The sequence below is a fragment of the Leuciscus leuciscus genome (genome assembly GCF_965113295.1).
Source record: "Leuciscus leuciscus genome assembly, chromosome: 16".
Lineage (NCBI taxonomy): Eukaryota > Metazoa > Chordata > Actinopteri > Cypriniformes > Leuciscidae > Leuciscus > Leuciscus leuciscus.
Window position 1 is genome coordinate 14,842,766 of NC_138740.1, and position 8,790 is coordinate 14,851,555.

The following is an 8,790-nucleotide window of genomic DNA, read 5'->3' on the forward strand; positions in this document are numbered from 1 at the left end:
ATTTTCTATTTGAATATATTCTCCAGTCTTCAGTGTCACGTGATCCTTCAGAAATCAATCTAAAATGCTGATTTGGTGCTCAAGGAACATTTCTTATTATAACTGTCCTGTGTAATATGTTTGTGGAACGCTTGATACCCCCCCTCCCCCCCTTTTTTGGGAACACTGTAAAGTCTTTACTGTCACTTTTGCTGAATTTAATGCATCCTTGCAGAATAAAACTATCAATTTCTATCTTTAAATGTTAGTTATTTCCGTATTATATTATATTATACACCCCTCTGTCTAGATAAAAATACTGACATCAGACATTGCAAAACCTTATCGGTTAACCTGTAGTGTGAATGGTACAAACATTAGTTGATCTTTAGAACTGGTTCTTTATGATAATGACTTTCATGAAATCTTTCCCTGATTGAGGTTGTGGTAATCAAACTTATTCTTTGAAGATGAGAGTTTTTCTAAATGTACACATGGGCCTTGCTCTTTAAAAGCCCGAAACTCATTTCATCCCAGCAATCCATAAAAACCTACGACTCGGAAGCTCCATTGTCCCGGAGGTGTTCAACACGCAGCAAACATGAGCAAGCACCTCTCACCTGCAGCTGCCAGAGGAACTGACCTAATTAGTCACGTACCGTCAAGTAACAGACTACATTTCCCACAGCGACCACTGCACTTCATCTGTTGTCCGTAGCTGCGTGGACTTCTGGGAGTTGGAAAAGAAGCAGGCCTCTCGATAGAGCCCCGAGAGCCGCTGCCTGAATTAGCCCTAGGTAACGAAAAAAGAAAGAGGGTCCGTTTTTGCACTTCAATTAAAGACGAGTCGTTTGATCTACTCTTGATTAGCCCCTCTCCTCCCTAACTGGCTTTATGTAAAGTAGTCAAAGTACTTCATTTATGATTAGTGATGTTTTTAGGGGTGGGATTGAGATGAGTGTTTGAAACACAATCGCTGCGGTGGACTATTTGATCAGTGGAAATAAGATAAAAACAGAATAATTTGCATATGTTCCATTAAAAACATTGAATCTGATTAAGGCTAACAAGAAGGCAGGGATTAAAGGAGCAGACGAATGGAGAGTCATACAAGCTTGACATCAGAGCCAGGTGTGCATCTCCACAGTTTCTTTCTCTAGCCTATAATCCATAACAGCAGATCCATGTCAATTAAAAACATCGTTCTTGGAGTTGAAATATGACACGTGGCCGGGATCGATAACTCTCAACCTTTTCGGAATGGAGCTGTTTGGATAGATTATGCCACCGTGGCCATGAACGATTGACTGTCATGGAAACATTGCAACACTGCAGAGTGTCTCTGCCTTTTAGAGAGAGGTGCCGAAATATACAACAGCTATATACACTACATCAGTCAGAATCTGCTAAGGTAATAATGGATGGGTTTAAATAAAATATTTTTGTTATAAGAGACAATAAAAACAACTCTGTGCATCAAAACCACTCCTTGGTTATAAATTTTGATTTTCAAAAGTCAACAAATTTGAAACAGCTAAATGTAACATTTTTGACAAGCCAAACGTCAAATGTCAATCTCTGAGTAACATGTAATTTATTTAAGCCACAAAATAACCTTTTATAATGAACTACGTAAAAAGACTTTTGAACGTCTCCAGCACGTTTTATAATTACTCAGAAATCACACATAGTTCAGCCCTTACGCATGTCATTGCGTACATCAAAAACTGGCTGTCGGTTGTAATATTAGAACTAAAAACATCGACACACTGATGGGCATCAAACACTTCACCGAATTAGAAAGCACTTTGCCGGTTAAGAAATAAATTATTATTACCATCTGTTTTCAGATCCACATCATTTGAATATCGCAACATTGATGTCTGTCAAAAAATAACGTGCACACTGCAGTATTTACGAGAAGCAGAGGTCCAGTGAGTTCAAGCATTTCCTGCAAAACCCACACTACCGGATGTTCTGACATCACTTTCCGAAAGAGGGAGAAAATGGCGGTCGGAGCGGCTTCAACATGCTGTCTGTCAGAGACGATAACATACGTAATACGTAACGCACACGAGTATAAATGTGTTCTTCAACTGAAATTAAATCGGAATGATCAAGAAATACTAAAGAGAATAAACGCCAATCCAACTGAAAAACTTTGCTGAGTTAGTATTCTGATTAGCATTCTGATTTTGACATTCTTGATTTGAATATTTTAAATCATTTTCTATTCTTGACTGATCTTTTTTTCCATAACTTTGGCAGTAGATGAACTGTTAAAGCTGCCGTCGGCAAGTCTGGCAGATTGGGTCGATTAGCCAAAATTTTGAATGTTTACAACTCTCATGCCCCTCCCCACTACCAGCGAGCACCCTCCCATCGAGGTCGTGCTCGTCAGTGCGTCACTGTGCGTGTGTACCTGATTTTCTGTGAACGCGTCCGTCTCTTCAGCATCTATCAACACCATGGACTCGGAGGTAGGCTGCCCTGGCTAATCTAGCCATAGATAGCAATAACCGAGGAATTGGAAGCTTGTTAGTAGATTTTCTCTCCGCCATCACGCTTCATGCAATCTCCAGGCGAACTTCAGGCGTGGCGTGTGCATGTGATATTAACGTGCGCGAGTGAGGGGGGATCTGTGGCGTGTGCACGACCTGTGATTGACAGTCAGATCTCACACCCCCCTGCGCTGATTGGACCTGATGAAGCGGGAGCGCTTGATTTTTGTAAAACAAATAACACGCTCCAGGTGGAGTTAGAAGCTCGGGTTTTTTTCTAAAACCACCTTATTTATGTTGTTCTGTCGGATTATAGTGTCGATTACACTGAATATGATCAAAAAAATGTTGCCGACGGCAGCTTTAAATGAGTAATCTAGACCTGTAGTCGTCCAATTTGACTCTCAGATTCTGATGTAATATATATTTGACAGTTGACAGGTGATTTTTATAAAATGTCATTTTACTACAGTCTTCTCAGTTGTTTAAAAGATTAAGGCAATTATCAAATTATTAAAGTTACCTAATTTTCCAATAAAAGATGACACATTTTTACATGATTTGTTACATTTAATTACCCTTAGCAGATTTTGACTCATAAGAACTGCATTTGAGTATTTTACCATCAAGATTTTAGGCTAAATACAGAAAATTCTTTCACGATTAATTTTTTTGCTTATTTGTGAACAAGTAGGCTATTGAATAAATGAAACGATCATGTCATGTTTGTTGAAATGACTTCAATATCTGTTCAATTTGTATATTTTCATTAATATACAAAACTGATTAAATAATCATCATAGTAAAACAAAATATTGATCAAAATAATTAAAATTAGATTATAAAAACAATGCTTTAAATACTATGTAGTATTTCCGTAGTAGAAAACAAGCAAATTCCTTGAAATGTTATGTCCTAATAGTCTTCCTGTTTGTTGCTTTTTCCTTTGATCCCAAATAGTGATTTCTTTTTACAAGGAAGCCAACACTTGGCATCCCACACCTTGAGTGTACGTACACAATAATTACAAGCAAAATGTTCACACACACACACACACACACTACAAGACTAAATAAAACCCAAACACAGGTTGTGTTGGCTGTTAAAGTTGGAGTATGTTATTGTAAAATGAATGAATAGATAAGTGAAGGCAGTTGAAAGGGAGTTAAATAGCTCACTAAAGTGGCTGTCTACTGGGGAATCATGGGATATTACCTACAGGCTGCATTAAACAATTCAAACAGCAGTAAATTTCATTGTTAAAAGATAATAGTGAATAATAGGTGTCTGGATGTGGGTTTGTGAAGACAAAGCAGTGTCTAGGAATGTTCTAGTCTATTTTCCCCTCCTCTCTCTCTCTCTGAACAACTGAAGTAATAACTAGAAACAACTGCAACAAAATGCTGCGTTTGCGACTGTTAGTGGAAATGCACCGCAGAGATTTTCCTCTATGGCAAATGATGGGGGTTAATGCTGTTTACAGAAATGCTAATTAAGAATAATGAATTTCTGCAGAGACTGTAGTTTTGCAAAGGTAATACTGTACGCTAAAGACTGCCTACTTGTGCCTCTACTGTACATTTCTGAAATTATAAGGCTCATTGCAATTTAAAGAGTCCATATCATCACTTGACAAGTGCAGTTTTCTTTCCTGTGTTCACACATTTTCTATTGAATCAAGAACTTTGGCAGGGACACTTTTTAAAATATAGGTTTTTGCTACATCACAGCCACAAACCATTATTTGCTATACTTGCAAGTCAGGTGCTAATTTACTCATTTGTTTTAACTTGTCAGAAAGATTGTGTTTTTTTTTTTTTTTTTTTTAAGCATTGATGAGTACATGTTCATGTTATTTTAGACTACATAGTAAATTCTGAAAAAAACAGTCACCTTATGACCAACTCTGCCCAGTACGTTGTTAGTCATAACTCATGACTCGTGTAATATCATAACTAAAAATATGAAAGCATTGTTGAGGCAGTGGTGGTTTGTGGCAGACTCATTGAGAATGAATTTTTTGCCACATAACGTTTTTGAGCAGCTTTCTCTCCGCAATTTAACTGTTCTATTAATTTAATGTATTACATGTGGGGCAGTTGGGTCTGACACCAAGTGAAAAGCAAACATTTTGGACCCCAATAAACATGAGTCAATTCAAGCAGTGTCTAAAAAACATTAAAAAAAATAAAAAAAACGTGTATCTCTGCATAAGGTTTATTTATAACTTTTAAGAGTATACACATACATACATACGAACTTTAGAAGCTATAAAGCTTTCATTTTGATTTTTTTTTAAATGTCTACAACATTTACTACAATTATTGCATGATGTGCTTTTATTAGTAGTAGTAATAGTAGTAGTAGTAGTAGTAGTAAATAAAAAAAGAAGTAAAGAACACAGATATGCATCACATAATGTTAGGCATTAGTCATATGACCTGTGCAAGTGGGTCAGGGGACATGAAAACACTCATAAATAAGAAATGATCTACATCACACCAAATGTCAACCATTTCTGCTCACAGATGTGATTGTTTACTTATTTATCAGTTTCCTTTATCTTACCAAGCAAGACTTTGAAAGTTGCTGTCAGCCGTGTGTGTGTGTGTGTGTGTGTGTGTGTGTGTGTGTATTTAAGAGTTGAATGGAGCAGTGGCATCATGGCCATATGGAAATTTTGGGGAAGGTGAGAATAGCAAAGCACAATGAAGCCGCCCACCCCAGAGACAGATCCACACATGCTCATTCACTCATAGCTGAGGTGAGCAGGCTTATTTTTACTGGGTCGGGAATAGCGTTGGGAGGCTCACGTAATGAAGCATGGAGCCAGAACTGGGCTATGCCACAGCAGGAAAATGTCAAGTCGCATCTTGCTGCACTGAAAATCATAAATCACCACCTGTACTATTTGCTTGAACCTGCACACACACACACACATCCATGTAACAAAAAAATTGAAGGTCACAGGAATGTGCCCTCTTTCCATAGTTCACCTCTGCACGGAAAAACTCCTGCAACATCCTCATGATGCATTTGAACCTCCATTTTCTCTCCATTTTCACCTGATGATATGGAGTACCCCAAGGGTCTATTCTAGGTCCCCTCACACGTTTCGCCAAGACAACACAAAAAGCAGGCAGACAGCATGTTCTTCGAGAAAAACATTAAATAAATACAAAAACTGTGTCATCAACTTGTGCATACGTCTGACTGTGGAGAATCTCCAGTGTTTTTCACACTGGAAGTCCCACGGGCAAGTTACACTATAGTCGTTCTGCATCGTGACGTCTCGTTTATGCATTCTCCCAAAGAGCTGAGACGGCGGGACGGTGAGTTGAAGTGGACCGCGTAGCGCAGCACTTCACAAACGGCTGTCAGCACTTGATAAATGGCATCATCACAGAAAAACCAAACAGCACCAGCGGTCCTTCCAACCAGCCTTCCCAACATATTAACACATTTATTTATTTCTGTGCCGCCGTGCCGTAAATAGGAATGTTTTAAAGCGGGGCAGCCTCAGATGTCTGCAGGCGATAATGCTGGTCAGCAGCTCTCTGTGTTCCGTCCACTGCTGCCGTTTCTCGTTGGATGTGCGTTTCATTATTTAGTGCTGCGAGCAGTTGTGTGTGTTTTGTACATGAGTTTAATAATTTTTTTCAGACGGTCTTTAAGCAGGAGAGGTTCTTGAATAAATAACCTCTGTTATGTAGTGCAAGAAAAAAAGTGCAGCAATTAAATTTAGTTTGAACTTATATTCCAAAAAATGTAAACTGAGACTGACTATTCAGAAGATATCAAAGATATCATAACAAAATATCATGAATAATACCCTAAAATTGCTCTTTCAGAGCTCTGGTTTTCAGTTAAGTTACAGTAAGTGTTAGATACTTCTAATGTTCTTTAAAATTAGACAACAAAAATTGACAGTTTATGACATACAATAAGAGTATACAGCCATAAACTTGAAAGAATTTAAACATTTCTCATCCAATTCTTCAAGTGATGTGAGTTTATATTAAAATCTCTCACTTTTAATTGGAGACTTTGGAATCCTGGGAAATCTGAGAACAGTTTGGGACATTTAATTTCTTCTCAAATTAAAGAATAGACATGAGATTATTCTATCAGGGTCTTTTTATGAAGGGGAAAAAGTAATGTTAAAAATGTAATGTTTATAAACAACCGAAACGTAATCGTTTCCTTTAATGAAATCTGAAGAATGGTGAAGCGGGATGCATTTTCACATCGCTTCCGCGAGTTCCACTTCAAAGAATATGAGAGCACAAGTGCAGACTCAGGAAGACACACTGAAACATGAGGGAAGACTCCCAGACCCAGGATCCATTTAGTTCTCCCACAGTTGGTCCAGTGATCCTGACAACTGATGGATTGTTTTAGTTTTCCTTGTAAGTGGAGCAGAACTGGTGGAAAACATGTTGTTCTTTGTTACAAATGCACAGAGACACAGAGAGAGTGAGAGTTCACACTTCTACAAACACATCTAGTGGTTAAATGGAGAAAGAAAAAAAAAAACTCACACATGGACGGGCAACATTTGGTGGTGTCCAGTGTTAAGGAAAACAACTCTGCAAGTAGTTAAACACGTCAATCTATACTTTTTTTTTATAAAAAAAAAAAAAAAAAAAAAAAATTGTAAGCTGCACTACAATCGAACAAATGTAGAACAAAAACAAAAAAATACAATGTAGTACTTAATCGGCAATATATTTAAATATGAAAAATCTGATTAAACACCCTTCAACAACACATTTTATGTAAGCAAAAAGAACAAAAAAATAGTGTAGTTGTATTTATCTAAATATTTTACTACAAAATGCAATTCAGGGAGTTTCAAGAACAGAATGATGATTCAAACAAATTAGTGAATCTGTTTTTTGAAAGTTCATTACACTAAACCTTTCGAACGACCAGACTTATTTGACTGAATCGAACTTACCAATTAGTGATATTAATACAGTGTGTTTGATTATTTCCCCAGCCAGGGTTGCCAGATATACATAACATAACCAGACCAATGGTCATATAAACATTAAATAAATAAATAATATGGTTTAAAGTAGCCCAATTCGGCAGGAAAACCTCGGACTTGGCAACCCTGGCCTCAGCACCTCACTTGCCAGGCTAAAACTGATATAAAAAAGCTATAGTGCTGTGATAAAGTACGTACACCCCATGATGTTTTTCTCTCTCAAAACATTAAGAAATAAAGATATTGATTAGATATTCATTAGTAGTTTAAATGGAAACCTTTTGCTTCAATCGGAAAGAAATCATTCCGATTGATAAATCTGAACAGTGTTTACATAAATAAAGAGATCGGGTTGATGTGCGCGTTTGTCACATGCTTTTCGGATTTGATCTTTTGACATGCACAGACTATACATCCAATATACTCTGTATCCTGCATCCTCTTTTTTTTTATTTTTTTTTTTTAGCAGACTTCATATTTAGCGGTTTTAGGTCCTAGGAGACAATGAGCGCAAGAAGCTTTGTGCTATCCTGCTTATATTCATCAAGCAGTAAAACGCCCCTTCCCGCACCCAAAACAAGGTGTCTGTGGATGAGAGTCAGAAACAAAGACTGCTGGGACGACATTCTCTTGCAGCATTTCACAGACAATGAGTGGAAGTAGAATTTAAGATTGACACGACTATTCAACAACAACAGCTCATTCCGTGTGTCATTGCACATGCGCAGAACTTTCTAGTTTTTTTTTCCAAGTGTTCACATGTCCTATCGAATTAAATTTGGTCAATTCATTCAGACTGACATGTTACATGTGACTTTTATTCCGACTAGTCCGCTAAAAACAGATTATTTGGGTCCATCTAAATGAAGCTAAGGTTTACAAAGAGACAATATACTGTAGTTTAACAAATGGCACTTGGATTTTTATAGCTTAAATAAACAAATGCTAATTTCTTGTGTTGAGAAAGTTAGTACACCCTTACATTTCAAAGTGCATCAAGCCTTAATTATTAGAACCAATACATCAAGTTATTATTAGAATCAAGTATGATGTCCTCAATGAGTTGTACCTGTGGCAACATTTTTGCAAAACGCAAAATATATACCAGTACATACATATCACTGCAGTTTACAACAGAAATCAACACTAGAGGCAGTAAAACAGCAAGCACTTTTAATCGTTTTTACACACAATAATAATTACAGGGCAGATTATGGATTAATAAAGACTTGTTTTCACGCGGCTCTTTGCACAATATTATGTTATGACCTCAAAACTCTTTAGTTTTTACCATAGTGCATGATTTGTAAATTAATA